The sequence below is a fragment of the Bombina bombina genome, chromosome 4, assembly GCF_027579735.1.
Source record: "Bombina bombina isolate aBomBom1 chromosome 4, aBomBom1.pri, whole genome shotgun sequence".
Taxonomy (NCBI): domain Eukaryota; kingdom Metazoa; phylum Chordata; class Amphibia; order Anura; family Bombinatoridae; genus Bombina; species Bombina bombina.
In genome coordinates, this window is record NC_069502.1 from 256,363,265 (window position 1) to 256,385,411 (window position 22,147).

The 22,147-nt window shown below is 37.8% G+C and overlaps 1 protein-coding gene across 1 annotated transcript in view; it reads right to left on the reverse strand.

Moving 5' to 3' along the window:
- The window catches only part of AGXT (alanine--glyoxylate aminotransferase), a 49,334-nt gene that overhangs the window by 18,151 nt on the left and 9,036 nt on the right, over positions 1-22,147 (reverse strand). The gene's annotated exons all lie outside the window — the stretch shown is intronic.

Consider the following 22,147-nt stretch of genomic DNA (forward strand, 5'->3'; position numbering starts at 1 on the left):
TAATTATCATGGCCTAGATGACAAGCGTTAGGAAATCTTTGGCCCGTTTACAAGGCCTTATACAAAGTACTATAGATTGCTTCTTAGGTTCTTCTCTCTGCGTGTCACTTAAGGGGGCATGTTTTTCAACAGACAATGTAGGCATCCACTGAGGGTCATCTTCTCTCTTCTTGTTGGTGCTCCATTTAGAGAGCCTATTTGTCATTAGATAAAAAAAGTTTTTACATAGGGTGTCCTTCTCTCAGATAAATTGACGGAAATGTTCAATATTCTGTTATTTGGATTCTATATATTGTGATATTGTCATATTTTTTTGTGGATAAGAGTATAAATTTAAGTGGTTAGTCATTGAGAAGTAGCCTGGGTCTAGAGGCACTACATGTATAAAACTGCTATAATTACTGATCTATAGGAGGAAGCAACCAACGATCCTTCTAGCACAGCAGGTACAATTTGCTATTTGTTAACTTTAAATATTATTCATAAAATAAGTTTCATGCACAATACTTTAACAATAACCAGTGATAGGAGAATAGAACACAAGTTCTCACACCTTTTTAGCTGCTGTCTAACTAGCAGTTTGGTTCTTTGAAACATAACTATATAAGATATAAGAAAGAGATACAACATTTGAGGCTGGTCATGTGTATTTGTATTAGTAAAATATATCACACGTGCATTATGTTAGTCATTTTGTTCATTGCAGAAAATGTTTGTAAAACAGCAAAACACAAAATGATACTGAATGTGAGGTTTTCATGAAATGAAAGATGTTTGTATAGCATTGACTGGATTCTTAGTTATAACACATAAGCTAGTGTTGTTAATGCCACAAGTCATTGTTTTTTTCATTCTGTCTTCTTATAGTTAACCATCTTTACCTCATAACTTTCTCCAATTCATTAAAGGGATTTTTTTTTCACAGGAAAGTGAAATTATCCATAATAAACAAGTTGGACTCAGCACTGAGACTAACTGTAGAAAATGACTGGCAAATTATGCTTTTAGTCAAAAAGAAAACTCCACCATGTCACCCTCTGCAACTGGCATTACAAATAGAGCATAACCAGAAATAGTGAGTAATTTTAGTTTAAAATATATGTGTTTGTAAAGATTTACATATTTTTAAGATACAAACTGTACATTCTGACACATCCACACTAATGTTAAAGGGACATGAAACCCCAATGTTTTCTTTCATGGTTTAGAAAGAGCATGCAATTTTAAACAACTTTCTAATTTATTTCTATTATCTAGTTTGTTTAATTTTGTTGATATGCTTTGCTGAAAAGCATATCTAGATATGCTCAGTAGCTGTTGATTGGTTGCTGCACATAGATGACATGTGATTGGCTCACCCATGTGCATTGCTATGTAAATTGGAATGTTGTTTAAAATTGTATTCTCTATCTGAATCATGACAGATTTTTTTGGGGTTTAGTGTCCCTTTAACCAAGCAGTAATATGAGTACAGGCAACTTAAGTGAAACATTCTAATGCAAAAATTACATCCTCTGATTCCTCATGAGTTAAAAACATAGGTAAAGTCCTGCTTTGCAGACTCAGGCAGTGAAGCTCTTCACCGGACCAAAGCCAGTGAGCCAATCAGAAGTAGCAATCACACACCAATCACATGCTGTGAAAATAAAAAGTTTTGCTTTGTTAGAGAATTTTATTTAAAAAAAAACAACTTTTTTTAACTACGTGTTTAACTCTGTAAAAAAAACTATTTAAACACCTACGGCGAGATTACTAGTTTTGAGCGCTATAGGGAAAGTAAAGAACGCAACAAAAGTGGGGTTATTTAATTTCCTGTATATACAGGGCGTCCCTCTCAACAGCTCCAAACAAAGTCACTGGTCTAGTCCGGTAAATTGGAAAGCACAAATACGGAAAACAGTATGCACTCATTTCCATTTGCTATTATTTAATTTCCTATAGCGCTGCCATTACAAGTTTTGAAAAACACGGCTTGTGCGTGCGATATGGAGATTTTAAGCTCCATACCGCACAAAAAGCAAGTGCTGTGTTTGACGTGCTCATGCACGCTTTCCCCATAGACATCAATGGGGAGAGCCGGCAAAAAAAAGTCTAACGCCTGCGATCGCGGAAACAAAAGCTCCATAACGCAGCACCATTGATGTCTATGGGGAAAAAAAACTTAATATTTAAATCTAACACCCTACCATAAACCCTGAGTCTAAACACCCCGAATCTGCCGTCCCCAACATTGTTGACGCCTACCTACAGTTATTAGCCCCTAATCTGCCGCTCCCGATATCGCCACCACCTAAATTAAATTATTAACCCCCAATCTGCCGCTCCTGATATTGCCGCCACTATACTACATTTATAAACCCCTATTCCACCGCACTCCAACATCTCCACCACTATACTAAAGTTATTAACCCCTTATCTGCCACACCCCAACATCACTGCCACTATATTAAAGTTATTAACCCCTATTCTGTCGCTCCCCAACATAGCCGCAACTAATTAAAGTTATTAACCCCTAAACCTTTGGCCTCCCACATTACTAACACTAAATAAACCTATTAACCCCTAAACCACCAGCCCCCCACATCGCAACAACCTAAGTTAAACTATATTAACCCCTAAACCTAACCCTAACGTAATCCTACACCTAACCCTAACCCTAACACCCCCTAACTTTAACATAATTAAAATATAGCTAAATTAAATTTAAAATGATTAACTAAATAATTCCTATTTAAAACTAAATACTTACCTGTGAAATAAAACCTAAGCTAGCTACAATATAACTAATAAATATTGTAGCTACCTTAGGTTTTATTTTTATTTCACAGGTAAGTTTGTATTTATTTTAACTAGGTAGACTAGTTAGTAAATAGATATTAACTATTTACTAGCTACCTAGTTAAAATAAATACAAACTTACCTGTAAAATAAAAAATAAAAAAAAAACACCCCAAAATAAAAAAGCCTAATCTAGAATAAACTACCAAGGGCCCTTTCGGGGAGCCCTTAAATGGCCTTTTGTAGGGCATTGCCCTGAGTTAAACAGCTCTTTTGCTACAAAAACAAACAAACACCCCCTAACACTATACAAACCCCCACCCCCCAAACTACCAAGGGCCCTTAAAAAAACACCCCGTAAAAAATACATTACACAAAAGAACAAACAAATTATCAAAAAAAATAAAAATACTCCTATTCTAATACCCATAAAAAACACCCCAAAATAAAAAAAACCTAATCTAGAATAAACTACCAAAAGGGCCATTTGTAGGGCATTGCCCTAAAGAAAGCAGCTCTTTTAGTGAATTTTTTTTACAAAGACCCACTAACATTACAAACCCCCACCCCCACAAACCCACAAAATAAAAAAAACTATCTAAAAAAACCTAAGCTACCTATTGACCTGAAAAGGGCATTTGTATGGGCATTGTCTTGAGAAAGGCCTAACAAAGAGGCCGAAACGCGTTGACAGAAATTGGTGAGCAACTTTTTAATATTTTTATCACATCTGTAGCATTATTGCACTATGTTATTTTGTTGTTTGCAGGTTTTCATATAAGGATTGAGTCTTTGTCACAGACCGAATACCTTACAAACAAAACACCAACAACAAATCACCCACTAAGGAGACTCTCAGAAGGAGGATTTTCATCAGTCACTATTTATATTATACACAACAAACACAGAGTACTTCATTGGAAATAAATATTTGGATACAAGTTTTTTCACTTTTTTGGGATATATCACAATCACTGAAACATCTTTTTTGGATTTAAGACACAGATACATTTTGATTTTTGAATTTACATTTTAATTTTTGATTTTTAATTTTAAATTTAAATTTGTTTTTTAACACTTTTATATCTAGATATTTTTATTCACCACAATTTTTTCAACAATTATTTATTTTTCACTTTTTTTATAAAGAGGACACATTAAATAAAGGACTAGAGACTCTTTTAATTAACCCGATCACCCTAACCGGTTGGTGACATTGCAAACTCAGACCTATGATTTGATTAAGAAATTTATGTCAACATATTGTGTTTTTATTACGATTATCGACTGTCATTTATTGTAATTGTATTCTTTTTCGCCACATGGATCCATGTTTTTTAACTATATTGTTTAATTTTACATTTTATATCACTAATAAATTTGTATAACTAACCAACTTGTTTTAACATTTTAACATTATATTATATATTGCAATATTATATATATATAATTGTTCACATTAGACAGTTAGGCCTATCCGCCACTGCCTAGGCCCATTTCCCATAGCCTCTAGTTAGGCGCTTTATGATATTCAACTACCATTTAGCTCTTTTACTGCCCAGATCCTAAACTAAAAAAAAACCCACCCAAAAAACCCTTAAAAAGCCTAGCACTAACCCCCTGATGATCCACTTACAGTTTTTGAAGTCCCGCTTAAATGATCTTCATCCCGGAGTTGAATTCCTCATCCAGGCGGCGAGAAGTCTTCATCTAGGCGGCCTCTTCAATCTTCATCCCGGCGTTGAAGTCCTTATCCAAGCGGCGAGAAGTCTTCATCCAGGCGGCCTCTTCAATCTTCGCAATTCAAGATGGCATCCCTTGCATTGCTATTGGCTGAAAAATTTGAATCAGCCAATAGGAATTAGGGCTGCTAAAATCCTATTGGCTATTCAAATCAGCCAATAGGATTTAAGCAGCTCTCATTCTATTGGCTAATTCGAAGATAGAAGATGCCGCCTGGATGAAAATTGAACAGCCCGCCTGGATGAAGACTTCTCGCCGCTTGGATCAGGACTTCAACGCCGGGATGAAGATTGAAGAGGCTGCCTAGATGAAGACTTCTCGCCACCTGGATGAGGTCTTCAACTACGGGATGAAGATCGTTCAAGCGGGATTTCAAAAACTGTAAGTGGATCGTCAGGAAGTTAGTGTTAGGCTTTTTTAAGGGTTTTTTGGGTGTGTTTTTTTTAGTTTAGGGTCTGGGCAGTAAAAGAGCTAAATTCCCTTTTCAGGGCAATGGGTATCTTAGGTTTTTTTTAGAATTAGGTTTTTTATTTTGGGGGGTTGGTTGGGTGGTGGGTTTTACTGATGGAGGGGTCTTTGTGGTTTTTTTTTACAGGTAAAAGAGCTGATATATTTGAGGCAATGCCCCACAAAGGCCCTTTTAAGGGCCATTGGTAGTTTATTGTAGGCTACGGGGGGGGGGGGGGGGGAGGGGGTTATTTTGGGTGGCTATTAGATTAGGTGTTATTCTTTTTTATTTTGGATTATTTCGTTTGTTATTTTATGTAATTTAGTGTTTGCTATTTTTTGTAACTTAGTATTTTCTTGTTTTTGTATTTAGATACTTTGTAGTGTTAGGATTTTTTTAATGTGTAGTTTAGTTTAATTTAATTGGTAGTTAGTTTAATTTTAGTTTAATAATAATATTAGTTTAATTGTTAGTTTAAACTTAGTTTTTTTATTTGACAGGTAAGTTTTAATTTAATTAAAGATAGGGAAATTGTAAATGTAATATAAAGTTAGGGGGGCGTTAGGTTTAGGGGTTACTAGTTTAATTTAATTTATTTCGATGTGGGGGGTTTTGTTTTAGGGTTTATTAGTTTAGTTTAGTATATTTCGTTGTAGGGTGGCTTGTAGTTTAGGGGTTAATAGGTTTATTATAGTGGTGGTGGTGTAGGGCTTAATAACTTTAGTATAGTGGGGGCGATGTGGGTGGACGGCAGATTAGGGGTTAATAATATTTAAATTGTGTTTGCAATTCAGGAGGGTGGCGTTTTAGGGGTTAATAACTTTAGCATAGTGGTGACGATGTCAGGGAGCGGCGAAATAGGGGTAAATACATTTTATTAGTGGCAACGAGAGAGAGGTGGGAGAGACCAAAAGAGAGAAGGGAAATATAGAAAGCAAGCAAAAGAGGGGGGAAGAGACAGAGAGAGAGAGAGTAAAAGAGGGGGGGAGAGAGAGTAAAAGAGGGGGGGGAGAGAGAAAGTAAAAGAGGGGGGGGGAGAGAGAGCAAAAGAGGGGGGAGAGAGCAAAAGAGGGGGTAGAGAGAAAGAGGAGGAGAGAGAGAGAGAGAGAGCAAAAGAGGGGGAAGAGAGCAAAAGAGGGGGAGAGAGAGTGCAAAAGAGGGGGAGAGAGAGAGCAAACGAGGGGGAGAGAGAGAGAGCACAAAAGAGGGGGAGCTCAAAAAGAGAGGGGGGAGAGAGAGCACAAAAGAGGGGGAGGGAGAGCTCAAAAGAGAGGGGCGAGAGAGAGAGCGCAAAAGAGAGGGAGAGAGAGAGCGCAAAAGAGAGGGAGAGAGAGAGCGCAAAAGAGAGGGGGAAGAGAGCGCAAAAGAGAGGGAGAGAGAGAGAGCTCAAAAGAGAGGGGGAGAGAGAGAGCTCAAAAAAGAGGGGTGAGAGAGAGAGCGCAAAAGTAAAGGGGGAGAGAGAGCGCAAAAGAGGGGGAGAGAGCGCAAAAGAGGGGGAGAGCGAGCTCAAAAGAGGGGGAGAGCGAGCTCAAAAGAGAGGGGGGAGAGAGAGAGAGCAAAAGAGAGGGGGGAAAGAGTGCAAAAGAGAGGGAGAAAGAGAGCTCAAAAGAGAGGGGAGAGAGAGAGAGCTCAAAAGAGAGGGGGAGAGAGAGAGCGCAAAATAGAGGGGGAGAGAGCTCAAAAGAGAGGGGGGGAGAGAGAGAGCTCAAAAGAGAGGGGGGAGAGAGAGAGAGCGCAAAAGAGAAGGGGGAGAGAGAGCGCAAAAGAGGGAGAGAGAGCACATAAAAGAGGGAGGGAGAGAGCTCAAAAAAGAGGGGAGAGAGAGAGCTCAAAAAAGAGGGGGAGAGAGAGAGCGCAAAAGTAAAGGGGGAGAGAGAGCGCAAAAGAGGGGGAGAGCGCAAAAGAGGGGGAGAGAGAGCTCAAAAGAGAGGGGGGAGAGAGAGAGCAAAAGAGAGGGGGGAAAGATTGCAAAAGAGAGGGAGAAAGAGAGCTCAAAAGAGAGGGGGGAGAGAGAGCGCAAAAGAGAGGGGGGAGAGAGAGCGCAAAAGAGAGGGGGAGAGAGCAAAAGAGGGGAGAGAGAGAGTGCAAAAGAGGGGGAGAGAGAGAGCAAAAGAGGGGGGAGAGAGAAAAATGGGGAGACAGAGCAAAAGAGGGGGAGAGAGAGCAAAATAGGGGAGAGAAAGAGCAAAATAGGGGGAGAGAAAGAGCAAAATAGGGGAGAGAGAGAGCAAAAGAGGGGGAGAGAGCAAAAGAGGGGGGAAGTGAGAGAGAAAGTGAGCAAAAGAGGGGGAGAGAGAGAGCAAAAGAGGGGGGAGAGAGAGCGCAAAATGGGGGGAGAGAGAAAGAGAGCGCAAAAGAGAGGGGGAGAGAGAGGGAGCAAGGGTTGAAACCGCGGTACTTAAAAAATTGGCCCGTGTACACAGGCTTTAGGACTAGTATATAATATGTATTTACAATAAAAAGGACATTTTCTTGTAAGTTAAGAACATTGTAATGTTAAATATGTACAGTACATATACAGTGAAACGCATTAATATTAAATGACATATATTTTTGAACAGCTATTGTGGATATGTTTTGCTTAAGACAAGACACCACATATAAAAAATAGACTATGAGTGCCTTGGTGCGAGGAGATTTATATAAAAAATATTGATTCACAAAAAAAAAAAAATCTTGCCCAGCATCCCTATATTAAGCAAAAATTAACAGAAGCAGGAAATTCTCATTCCCCCATATGTGCACTGAACCCTTTGCAGTAAAATACCTGAAAACATGAAAAATAATTTTTATTCAATATTAATATTTAATAATGGTTTTAACTGTAGTGTTAACTGTTCTATGTATTTTTAAATAGATATTCCTATATATATATCTGTATATATCTATACCTATATATAATTTTATATATATATATATATATATATATATATATATTATTTTTTTACCAAAAAAATAATCAGAGATATATATAGAAATATTTATTTAAGAATAAATAGAACATATTCTTCTATGTAAATAACATTTTAATGTGAAATATTAATAATTCATGTTGGGTTTAGTGCACTTGACTAAATGTGATCAGGTTAGCGCGTGAACATGGGTGTTTTTTTCTGTTTTCGCACTCACTCCATTGAAGTCTTTAGGAGAAGTTAACGTGGTTGCGATATTATTTAGGTTTCTCTCACGCTAACCTTTTTCTTTCAACTTGTAATACGAGTGCAACCTAACACATGCAAAAAGCCTCCGTGTATCGTAGTTTACTCTTGAGCGGGATCGCTAAATTGCACTCCCCTCGTAATCTTAAAACACATTGAAAAAGAAATGAATTTGTTTAAAGGGACAGTATACACTCATTTTGATATAACTGCATGTAATAGACACTACTATAAAGAATAAGATGCCCAGATACTGATATAAAAATCCAGTATAAAACTGTTTAAAAACTTACTTAGAAGCTCTCAGTTTAGCTCTATTGAAAAGGTAGCTGGAAAGCCCACTGCAAGTGGCAAATAAGACACTCCCCCCTCCCCCTTCTTTTGCATATGAAAAGACCCTTTACACAAACAGGAGCAAGCTGGAGAAGGTAGCTGACGATATTCTCATAAAACTTTGGGGCTTGGTTAGGAGTCTGAAAATCAGAGCAATGTTATTTAAAAAAAACAAAACTTTATGAGCTATATAAATAGATCATCTACAAAACATTTATGCAAAGAAAAAATGAGTGTATAATGTCCCTTTAAAGATAAAATAGCTTTTTATTTCTATAATAGAACGTCTTTTACACTTTGGGGCCTATCTATCAAGCTCTGTATGGAGCTTGAAGCCCCATGTTTCTGGCGAGCCTTCAGGCTCTCCAGAAACACAAGTTTTGAAGCAGCAGTCTAAAGACCGCTGCTCCATAACCTGTCCGTCTACTCTGAGGAGGCAGACAGACATCGCCGGAAATCAACCCAATCCAATACGATCGGGTTGATTGACACCCCCTGCTGGCGGCAGCGTTGCACCAGCAGTTCACAAGAACTGCTGGTGCAATGATAAATGCCGACAGCGTATGCTGTCTGCATTTATCAATGTGTGGCGGACATGATCCGCAATATCGGATCTTGTCCACTCGACATTAATAAATAAGCCCCTTTGTCTTTTACGGAGTTGTTTCTGCTTTCTTTCTTTTTTACACTGTTGTTTCCTTACCTTGAAAATCTCAGGACTCATTGGACTAATTATTGTCAGTGCTCCTGCAGCCTGTATTCGAGGGGGCACATTAGAGGGGCCAGGTCCAAGCATGAGACGCTGAGGAACATTCAAGGGTAGCAGCAGACATGCTGGGGGTCTGACAGATAACAAGGTGGACATCTTTGTCTAGAAGCAGTTGCAATTGCTACAGTTTGTTACTGGGTTTCTTTGTCCTTATATTAACTCACAATAACCAGTGGACCTTATCCTTTTTTGTTGAGCAATCTACTTCTGCCAGTCATGATCTACACCTACAGGTGCCGGGCACCACAACAATATGCTGTGGCTTTCACATGCTGTGTTGTTATGTGTTAATAATAAATAAAGGTAAAAGAAAAAGCTAATGAGTGCTAGCTATCCTGATTTTAATTTTCCATTATAATTGATTAGAAGTCATAGTAGTGATGGGTTAGAGTATTTCATTATATAATCTTTCTCCCTTTAAAGGGGCATTATAGTACATTTAACGGGACAGTAAATACCTTGACATTTCTGTTTTGTTGCTATAGAATAACATATCAGCCAAGTCTTAATGTTTTTAAATTAACACCCACCTACACTCAAGAATAGGCACAGACAAAGGCTGTGGCAGACATTTTCCAAAGTACAGACCTTAGTGAAGGACACCAAGGTACATTTGAAATTAAAAACATTATTTTATAGTGATGGGTGTTATTATACTGATGCAGATACCACTGATCCTATAACCAGCCCTCCTCTGGCTATACCCATGAGCCAGTGTCACTACTGTGTCATTATATAGTGCTGGGTGTTATTATACTGATGCAGATACCACTGATCCTATAACCAGCCATTGTCTGGCTATACCCATGTGCCAGTGTCACTACTATGTCATTATATAGTGCTGGGTGTTATCATACTGATGCAGATACCACTGATCCTATAGCCAGCCATTGTCTGGCAATACCCATGTGCCAGTGTCACTACTATGTCGTTATATAGTGCTGGGTGTTATTATACTGATGCAGATACCACTGATCCTATAACCAGCCCTCATCTGACTATACCCATGTGACAGTGTCACTACTATGTCATTATATAGCGCTGGGTGTTATACTGATGCAGATACCACTGATCCTATAACCAGCCCTCCTCTGGCTATACCCATGTGCCAGTGTCACTACTGTGTCATTATATAGTGCTGAGTGCTATTATACTGATGCAGATACCACTGACCCTATAACCAGCCCTTGTCTGGCTATACCCATGTGCCAGTGTCACTACTGTGTCTTTGTATAGAGCTGGATGTTATTATACAGATGCAGATACACATCCAGTATTACACTCAGGCTTTATTTATTCCATAACTTATCACCCAATATCGCTAGCAGTCTCTTGACAAGCCACTAACTTTATTCACACTACATCATTTTTTTTATTCCTATTATTTATTCAGATATACTAAGGTTGTGGCGGACACTGCAAGGGCTAGTCACAGACACCAGTGTCCGTGTACGGACACCTTGCCTATCCCTGCCTACACTTTGCCTTATTTGGAGGAGCCAATCTGTGCTTTAGTCAGCAGACAACAACGCTAGCCACGGTCATAAGGTTAGTATAAAGTATCATGTGTTGCAGTTGTTATCAGTTAAAGTCAATTAGGGACAGTTGTGCTGCAAAGTTGGCCTTGAGAAGTCAGCAGGGTGATTTTAAGGTTCTGAAAATTAGAAATTGTTCAATTTTCCAAGCTAAAGTACATGAAAAGGGGGTAAAATAATGAAATTATATTGCAAAGTTGTTTCATTATGAATAACTAAACACTTTTTATAAAAATCTCAGGGTGTTTACTATCTTAAGCAAAATACTTTTGGAATTCTAAGACTTTTTAAAATGATTTACACAATGCACAAAAGGCTATATCACAAGTGGAGCACTAACTAACGCTTTTGCTAGAGCGCTAATTGCGCTAGCGGTAAACCTTTTGCAGGAGTCAGGTTGCGCTAATGTTACATGTTAAAAGTAAAAAATTATGGTTCCACCTCTAAATAAACTCGCACAAAATAATTACAGCTAGCACGATAACCTACTACCCCATAGAAGTCAATGGAGCAAAACAAGAAGAAGAAAAAAACTAACACCCAAGTCATGCACTAACCCGAATCACCATAAGCCTCTACTTTAATAACCCCTAAACTTCCATATAGCCCACTGCAAGGTCCCCACTACACTATTAACCCCTAAACCTCCAGCCCACCACATTGCAAAGTCTAAAACATTTAAAACTCATAACCTAACACCCCCTAACTTAACCCAAAATAAAATACCCCTACCTTCACCAAAAAAAAAAACTTAAAAAATAAAAACTTACCTGTGAAATTAAATAAAAACCTAATATTACCTTTAAAAAAAACAAACATAACATTACTATTAAAATAAAAAACCTAACATTACTATTAAAATAAAAACCTAACATTACCAAAAAAAATCCCTAACATTACCAAAAAAAAAAAAAAAAAAAGCACTTACATTACAAAAAATAAAACAAAGTCTAACATTACAAAAAATAACAAACACCTAGATTACGAGTTGTGCGTTCTGGTTTTAACGCTGAAAAAAATGGTAATTTCAGCGTTAAAACAGCACCGCAGCCATTACAAGTTTTGTCGGTATAGCTGCACTGCAAGCCTTTTAGTGTGTAACGCAACGTTACACGTAAAAATGACGTTTTTTCATGGGACTTCCATAGCGCTGCCATTAAGAGTTTTGCGGTGAGGCTAAAAAGCTTACGTTCCAGTCTATACTGACAAGATCCGTTTTGCAATCTGAGACCAGTAGTTATGAGTTTTACACTACAAATTTGTTACATAAAACTCATAACTAAACTGTCACAAAGTACACTAAACACCCATAAACTACCTATTAATCCTTAAACCGAGGCCCTCCCGCATTGCAAATACTATTTTTAAGTTATTAACCCCTAATCTGCCGCTCCCGACATCACTGCCACTAATAACATTAATTAACCCCTATTTGCACAGCCAATAGGATTTCAGTAGCTCTCATCCTATTGGCTGATTTGAATTTCCAAAATCAAATCAGCCAATAGGAATGCAAGGGACGCCATCTTGAATCACGTAGCTTGCATTGAAGATTCAGCGTACGGCGGTGACTGTATGAAGAGGATGCTTCGCGCCGGATGTCTTAAGGATGGACCCGCACCACCGGGATGAAGATAGAAGATGCCGCCTAGATGAAGATAGAAGAGGCCGCCTGGATGAAGACTTCTTGCCGCCTGGATGAAGACTTCTCACCGCCTGGATGAGGACTTTGGCGCCTGGATGAAGATCGTTCAAGCGGGACTTCAAAAACTGTAAGTGGATCTTCGGGGGTTAGTGATAGGTTTTTTAAGGTTTTTTTGGCTGGATTTTTTGTTTTAGTTTAGGGTTTGGGCTTTTTGTAAAAGAGCTAAATGCCCTTTTCAGGGCAAAGCAAAAGAGCGAAATGCCCTTTTAAGGGCAATGCCATACAAATGCCCTTTTCAGGGCAATGGGTAGATTCATTTTTTTTAGTTAGTTTTTTTTTATTTTGTGGGTTTGCGGGGTGGGGGTTTGTAATATTAGTGGGTCTTTATATATTTTTTTCAGGTAAAAGAGCTGTTTAACTTAGGGCAATACCCTACAAAAGGCCCTTTTAAGGGCTATTGGTAGTTTATTCTAGATTAGGTTTTTATTTTGGGGTGTTTTTTTTTCAAATGGGTATTAGAATAGGAATAATGTTTATTATTTTTGATAATTTGTTATTTTGTGTAATGTATTTTTTCGTTTTGGGTGGGTTTTTATTTTTAGATTAGGGCTTGGGCATTTCATATAAGAGCTGAATGCCCTTTTAAGGGCAGGAAAAAGAGCTAAATGCCCTTTTCAGGGCAATTGGTAGATTAAGTTTTACATTATTTTTATTTTGTGGGTTTGGGGGGTGGGGGTTTGTATACTGTTTGGGGGTGTTTGTTTTGGTTTGTAGCAAAAGAGCTGTTAACTTTAGGGCAATGTCCTACAAAAGGCCCTTTTAGTTTATTCTAAATTAGCCTTTTTTTATTTTGGGGTGTTTCTTTTTTTTTAAAGGGTATTAGAATAGGAATAATTTTATTGTTTTGTATAATTTTGTTTGTTATTTTTTGTAATGGTAGGTTTTTTTATTTTTTGTAATATTAGGTTTTAGTGTAAGGCAGGTTAGGTTTCATTTCACAGGTAAGTTTGTATTTATTTTAACTAGGTAGTTAGTAAATAGTTTAATAACTATTTACTAACTAGTCTACCTAGTTAAAATAAATACAAACCTACCTGTGAAATAAAAATAAAACCTAAGCTAGCTACAATATAACTATTAGTTATATCAGCCAATAGGATTGAGCTGGCATTCTATTGGCTGTTCCAATCAGCCAATAGAATGCCAGCCCAATCCTATTGGCTGATTGCATCAGCCAATAGGATTTTTTCTACCTTAATTCCGATTGGCAACCAATCGGAATTCGAGGGACGCCATCTTGGAGGACGTCACTTAAAGGAACCGTCATTTAGTAAGAAAACTTCGTTGGAAGAGGATGCTCCGCGCCAGATGTCTTGAAGATGGAACTGCTCCGCGCCAGATGGATGAAGATAGAAGATGCCGTCTGGATGAAGACTTCTGCCCGTCTGGAGGACCACTTCGCCCAGCTTGGATGAAGACTTCTCCCGGCTTCATTGAGGACTTCGGCCCGGTTGGATGAAGACTTCTCCCGGTAATGTGATCTTCAAGGGGTTAGTGTTAGTTTTTTTTTTAAGGGGGTATTGGGTGGGTTTTAGAGTAGGGTTGGTTGTGTGGGTGGTGGGTTTTAATGTTGGGGGGGATTTGTAATTTTTTTACAGATAAAAGAGCTGATTACTTTGGGGCAATGCCCCGCAAAAAACCCTTTTAAGGGCTATTTGTAATTTAGTGTAGGGTAGGGCTTTTTTATTTTGAGGGGGCTTTTTATTTTGTTAGGGGGATTAGATTAGGTGTAATTAGTTTAAAAATCTTGTAATTTGTTTATTATTTTCTGTAATTTAGTGTTTTTTTGTACTTTAGATAATTTTATTTAATTGTATTTAATTGTATTTAATTTAGGGAATTAATTTAATTATAGTGTGATGTTAGTGTAATTTAGCTTAGGTTTTATTTTACAGGTAAATTTGTCTTTATTTTAACTAGGTAGTTATTAAATAGTTAATAACTATTAAGTAACTATTCTACCTAGTTAAAATAAATACAAACTTGCCTGTAAAATAAAAATAAACCCTAAGCTAGCTACAATGTAACTATTAGTTATTTTGTAGCTAGCTTAGGGTTTATTTTATAGGTAAGTATTTAGTTTTAAATAGGAATAATTTAGTTAATGATAGTTATTTTTATTTAGATTTATTTAAATTATATTTAAGTTAGGGGGTGTTAGGGTTAGACTTAGATTTAGGGGTTAATAACTTTAATATAGTGGCGGCGACATTGCGGGCAGCAGATTAGGGGTTAATAAATGTAGGTAGGTGTCGTCAATGTTAGGGACGGCAGATTAGGGGTTAATAATATTTTACTAGTGTTTGCGATGCGAGAGTGCGGCGGTTTAGGGATTAATATATTTATTATAGTGGCGGCGATGTCCGGTTCGTCAGATTAGGGGTTAAAATTTTTATTTTAGTTAAGAGTTCAGAGTTCTATGCTACAGCATTGTAGTGTAAAACTCTTAGCTACTGACTTTAAAATGTGGTACCAGTCTTGACAGGAGAGGGTCTATCGCTCACTTTTTGGCAGACTCGTAATACCAGCGCTATGCAACTCCCATTGAAAACAGAGGATACGCAATTTACGTAAGTGGATTTGCGGTATTTCCAAGTCTGGCCAAAAAAGTGAGTGGTACACCTGTACCTGCAAAACTCGTAATACCAGCGGGCGTTAAAAAGCAGCGTTAGGACTGGCCAACGCTGCTTTTTAAGGCTAACGCACAACTCGTAATCTAGCCGTCAGGTCTTGGCTTTTGCTCGAGGCTAACCTGAAGGTGCACTAAGGCAAAAATGTGTTAAAAATAGTTTTGTTCTTTACTTAGTGTGCTTAGTATACAATGATATTCTCTGTAAGTTTTTATTTCGGTAATGGTAGGTTTTTTTATTTTCTATAATGGTATTTTTTTTTATAATATTAGTTTCTTTTTTGTAACTTAGGGGGTGTTAGGTAAGCTGTTAGGAGGTTAGGGGGTTAATAGTTTAGGGAGTTAATTGCTGAGGGCTATGTGGTTAAAAGTGTAGGGCGTTTAATGTAGTGGGCTATGTGGCGGTTTATGGGCTTAATAGTGTAGGGGTTAATTGCGGTGTGCTATATGACATTTAGGGGGTTAATAGTGTAATGGGGTAATTTGCGGTGGGGGTTGTGGTGGTTTAGGGGTTATTAGAGTGGGAGGCGTATTGCAATGCGGGATAGCACATGAGTATGGGTGTTTGTTTTAAGCTTTTGCACTCTATTCAAATCTGTGGGGGAGTACGTTAACGCGATCGCTACTTCTCTAGATGGAGACGCAAACGTTTTACTTTCAGGTCGTAATACAAGTGCAACCGAGTGAGGTTAACACATGAGCAGGAGCCAAAAATAACTCTTCACTCATAATCTAGCCCTTAATTAAAAAAAAGTCTCAAAGAAATTCACCATTGTCTGTCCTAGAGCTTTTACAACCACATAGATTACTCCTTTTCAATTAAGCATTACAATTAAAGGTGTAATATTTTGATACATTTGTACAATATAATTAAAGGGACATTAAACCCCAAATTTTTTTTTCATTAATCAGATAGAGAATACATTTTTTAAAAAGTTGTAGGTAGCGTGCACATGCCTGAAGCAATACATGACAGGAAATAGTGCTGCCATCTAGTGCTCCTGCTAATGTGCAACATTGTTGCAAAACTGCTGCTATATAGTGCTGCAGTCACGTGCACACTCTTGAGCTTACATTTCTGCTTTTCAAATAAGGATAACAAGAAAACAAAGAAAATATAATAGAAGTAAATTAGAAAGTTGTTTAAAATGTTATGTTCTATCTAAATCATGAAAGAAAAAAAATAATTGGGTTTTACGTCCCTTTAAGCACTGTAATCAAGATTTTCTTCTCCTAAAAAGCACAATATAACTTTGCCTTTACTTGTACAGTGCTGCAGTACAGTATATTTTATCTACGGGTTACCTTGTGTGTAACCTAGAAGCCCTTATGGGAGGTTGAAGAAGAGTTTTCCTAGTGAAACTTTTTAGCACTATAAGCTGTAAACAATCGGAGGATACCCTGAGGATACAACTTATTGTGCAGTTTTACATTTGAAGCTGCAGATTTTTCCATTGTAGAATATAACAATTTTAACAATTATTACCATTTTCTAAAATGTCTCATGTAAAGCCTCATAAAATGAACTGCTTAAGATTTTTTTCTATTTAGTTAAAAATATGTAAAAGAAATAACACTATGGGGCAACAGTTTATTAATAAGCCATTTTCTGTGGACTTCTTTAATTCTTTAATTCTCATCTAATAAATTTTTGTTTTTTATTTGCAATTTATAATTTAACATTTACAGGTATTTGTGTCATACCATCATGAATATGTGTTTATCCCGTAAGCATTTGAAAAATAAATAAACCTCTCGTCAATGATTTGTTTTTGTTTTTGTTTTTTAATGTCACAAAAGTTACAATATTACAAGTTATCAATGATGCTCTAGAATCTGTAACAGGATGTTCCTGGACAGGAAAATGGCTTAATTACACAGAGTGTGCCCTTGATTATTTTTGCAATCTTTGGGAACAAGCATTAAAAAAATAAAACAAAATGAGAACAAGAAGACCTATCTGGTCTGCAGATATTCCAAGCTAAAGTGTAAATTTAGGATAAAGTTATGAATATTATAACAAACCCCTGAAGCAGGGGGAGGGAGGAGATTAGAACTCTAGGCTAAGGTCCCCCTAGGTTAAACCTAAGTATCCTCAAAGGGGGCAGTGTCTAATACCAAAACACAAGTTTATAAAAAATAAGAGAGCGATAGGGATAGAAGCATTATTTGGCACACTTAAAGTCAGAGTCTAGATAGCAAATATAATTGAGCTAAAGGATGAAATAAACATAAAATATAACTTTTATTATACAACATAATTAAAATGTGAGATCACAATGTTAAAATGTATTTTTATTAGTGGCAAACGCACAAAATTACTCTAAAAAATTGAAAGATTCATAGATGTGGTAACAAATATGGGGGGCAAAAGAAAAAGAGAGACCCACTAACTAACGTGTATTCCCATAGAACTGCAAAACAACATGTATCATTACATTATGAGATATCCTTGTGTTGAAGGAGGTAGATCTAATGGGTCTGATGTGCCCCCTCAACTGTCATTATATGACCAACAAAATAAAGTAAGACTGAATGAAATAGGGCAAGTGTGAACGCCTGTGTATATAGTGGATAGGAAAGAACCATCTAACCATAAAGAGAACAAAAGTGTTAAAGCCTTGTATTTAGAAGAAACACACTAAAATAACATAAGGTAGCAACTAGCTTCTCCTTAAACCAGTGGGAACAGGAAGCCCATGTATCCATAACATTAAATATGAATATAGCAAGAACATATATCTTAAACTCTGTTGGGCATAAAGTCCAATTAACGGAGTGAGAATACGGGAATAAAAACGTCCCTGATCAGAGGTGGAGTATACTAAATGTTACCGCTATGCTGGTAAGTATCAAAAACCGCACACTGCCCAAGCAACCCCTGATAGCTATCTTATTAAGACCCACAGAGATATTTAGAGTATTATGCTTAAGTTTTTATCTATAATGCCAATTAAGGCCAACAATTGTTAAAGGTTAGTTGCGGAGAAGCAGTGCGAGCGCCTGACGCATGTTTCACCTTCTGCTTTGTCAATGGCGCTGATCGCCCTTGTGAGAGCTCATTTAAAGTACTGCCAGCCGAGGGGGCGGAGCCAACTGCCAAGCAGTGCAGACGTCTTTACATGGAGCTCCTCAAGCATAATACTCAAACAAGTTAATTTATACTTTAAAAAGAGACTTTTACACTCTATGCTATATATAAATAATGATGGGTCAACTCTACATAGGTGGATGATCCCCTTTTCAGGACCCTGACGGTGCTCAGTTGGCGATTATACAGAAGGTGCCTCCGGGCCTGTGAAGCGACGCATGAACAAACTTGCTTTACTCTGGCACTCGTGGCTAACGAACTAGCTAATAGCCTGCTATTAATAAGCAGCAGATAAATTCCTCAATATGGATGAGACTTATCATAGGGAATTGATGGCATTACTTGTCGCTCTGGACCAGAAGATAGACTCTCACTTTTCTAGCCTGTCATCTATCTTAACAGCGCACCCAAAACAGCAGCCGCTAGAGGAGAAGAAAATGGCGCCCATAGAGGATCAAGAAATACAGAGCGCCTACTCACGACCCCCACTTAACGTGGGGGAGCCTAAATTAAGTTCCCCAGCACTATGTGAAGCTTCACCTATGAAGCAAATAAGAACCTACTTATGGCACCAAGGTTGTGGAAACGACGCATCTCTCCCCTATGATCCAATGATCGCCAATGTGCCCGAGAGAGAACAGCTACCAGTTAGATTGATCGAGGCTGGCCCTACAATATGCGATATACTTCTGCCTAGTGATACGGGGATGACCGGCAGCTCTATCTCACGTGTGAGATCCTTTCAGACGGGTGCTGAAGTGACTCTTGCCTTGTGCACTTACCCGGTGCCCTTAACTTCAGTAGCGTGGATGCGGTTAGAAGATTTCCTCCGGCAAGGGCCTCCCGCCATCCACTCAGCTCTTGACTCCTATACTAGCCGCCTCAAAATTAGCGCTGACTCACAGGCCTCAGGATGGGTCATTTTGCTGCCTGCTGGATCTCGATTGGTGTCTAGGCTGTTCCTGAGGGTTTTGAGTCTCCGGTTCACTGTGCAGCTCAAGGGCCGGATCCGTATGGGTATTGGCTAGATCGGAGGTTTCTCTCTCTGATGGATATAAGAATGAACTAGGACTGGATTGACACACTTCTACCCTAAATTATTACGCCCATACTACTCTCATATGGGCAGGTATGAGACTTTGAAAATCCGGAGAGTACAGACCTCTCAGCTTTCTTATACACTCACACTAAATTATAAGATACAGAACGGATGTGGTGCAGTGTGTATACATCTGTCAATAACATACTATGTTTTTCCAACATTAGGTAGATTGAGATAAATGTACATTTCAGACGCAGTCCATATACCACAAATTCCTAGGGTTCACAAGACCTGTTATACACCCATTCCCTGGGATGAACCTATACCGCCAACGCATCCATCATAAACTCTGTTTTAGTCATCCCAGATATGTGCTTAATATCTTTAGAGCTGGGGTTGGAAAGTGTTAATTCTACTACTATCTGAGCATATACGCATATATTTACAGTCTGCATTCTCTTGTTATTTCTGAAGGGCATATACTGATGATAACTCTTAAGTTTGATGCCAGCATATATGTACACACTGGCGGGTAATTGTTCTGCAGCTCTCTTGTAATGCTTTTGCCCATTTGTCTTATGTTAGTTAGTTGTCTTTCCCTACTACACCTGCCTCTGTTTTCTGTTCTATTTGGATAATATTAGCTGAATAGTTTCTTAATATAGCAGTTTTAGATACCAGGCTATCCCTAAGGTAGCTGTGCAGGTCTCATTATCATGTGTTCATAATGTTATTATAGAAAGATACTTACAGCAGAGGTTTTAACTTTCACTAATATAGCCTACTAATAACATGTTTTCACTAAGTTATGCCTTTTTACCTTGTAACCAATCTTTACACGAGATAAATTCTCATTTCTTACCCTCCTGTTGCAGCATACCTTGTTTGCTGATTGTATTTATTATATCCCATAATGCCTTATTCTTAGGTATAGGAGGTTAAGTCTGATACTATCAGTGTATGTAAGCATATATTCGCAGAATGCTTTCACTCGATCCTTCTGAAGGGCATGTATTGATGATAACTATTATTCTTCTTTATATTAGCCTACTGTAGCTCTTTTATTGGGGTTTGCATAATTAATATTTGTAGGTCTAAACTGCTACATATGCACAGTATCAGTAGAGCTCTAATTTTATTCTCCTACAGACGGTATGCCCAGTACTGTTTATTTTTCACACAATATGTTACATGGCTGTGCACTCTTCTGCAGTGAGAATGATGCCATGCCATTCCTCACATTCATATTCATATATCTACCTATGTTGGCTAACTGTTTTACAATTCTTATGTTATATACTATCTGTTTTCTCATGGTTTCCTCATGTAATCTAAGTCTTAGATATGCTTAAAATATCTCTCATATGTGTTAAAATAGATTGATTGTTTACTGCACGACACCGCATAAAACTTGGCATATACCAATAACTAGATAATTATACCCAAGACAACAGCTACTAGTCTGAACAATAATACATCTGCTCTATTTCATATAGTCGCATAAATTTTGCAACTTAAATCAACCCTTCTGCAACCCATCTATTCCTCAGCCTATATGTATTTGCAGGAGATTTTGTTAATTCCCCCACTTAGTTCCATAAGCTTCAATAATATACGATTTCTACGATTGGGCACTTCAATGTTCAATTTCCAAATCAGGTACCCTGTGCTACTTACTTTTATATATGGCTCCGCTCCCCCACCCCTGTTCCCTATGCGTATAGCGGTGCTTACCCGCTGAATATCCCCCTCCCCCCTATATATCTCAGCCCAAGAGTGGCTGATAATCATGCTAAACCTCCACAGGCTAATGGTTTGGTCCTAGGTTAAATATTATTAGAATGTGGAGTTCATACGCTGATAATATAAAATGAAGTTCTATTTTCTCTCGCCTAAGATATTGTCTATCTTCATATTCAGATTTGAAATGTATGTGTATACTACTTTCGCAATAATATCTCTGTATAGACAATGTATTATTCTCTTTGTTGTAACTTTGGCCTTAGGGCGAGTTCTTGTTGTGATGATTTATGCTTAACTTCAATAAAAAAATTATTTTCAAAAAAAAAAAGTACTGCCAGCCAATCCGGGAAGAGGTGTGTTCTGACCGTGTGACCAGCGCCGCCAATCAAAATGTGTCTAGGTCGTCTGTACTTCCCGAGTGTCTATTGCATAGAAAATCATCTTGTCAGAAGGATGTGTGGTGATGTCAACCAATAACCTATTAGAATTTCCCATCATGAGTGGGATACATGTTATGGTCTCGATTTAGATCAGCGGGACTGATGATCGATAGATGTAGGTATAGTTTTAAAGGGACAGTCTAGGCCAAAATAAACTTTCATGATTCAGATAGAGCATGTAATTTTAAACAATTTTCCAATTTACTTTTATGACCAATTTTGCTTTGTTCTCTGGATATTCTTAGTTGAAAGCTTAACCTAGGAGGTTCATATGCTAATTTCTTAGACCTTGAAGGCCACCTCTTTTCAGAATGCATTTTAACAGTTTTTCACCACTAGAGGGTGTTAGTTCACGTATTTTATGTAGATAACACTGTGCTCGTGCACGTGAAGTTATCTGGGAGCAGGCAGTGATTGGCTAAACTGCAAGTCTGTCAAAAGAACTGAAATAAAGGGGCAGTCTGCAGAGGCTTAGATACAAGATAATCACAGAGGTTAAAAGTATATTAATATAACTGTGTTGGTTATGCAAAACTGGGGAATGGGTAATAAAGGGATTATCTATCTTTTAAAACAATAAAAATTCTGGTGTAGACTGTCCCTTTAAGTTCAAATCATTCAAATTCAGTTCACTTATGAAGATTTTTAAAGTATTTACATCTCCCTTCCACAGGATGAAGATGTTATTGATGTACCTCAGCCACAACAAGATGTGCTCCATATATTTAGTCAA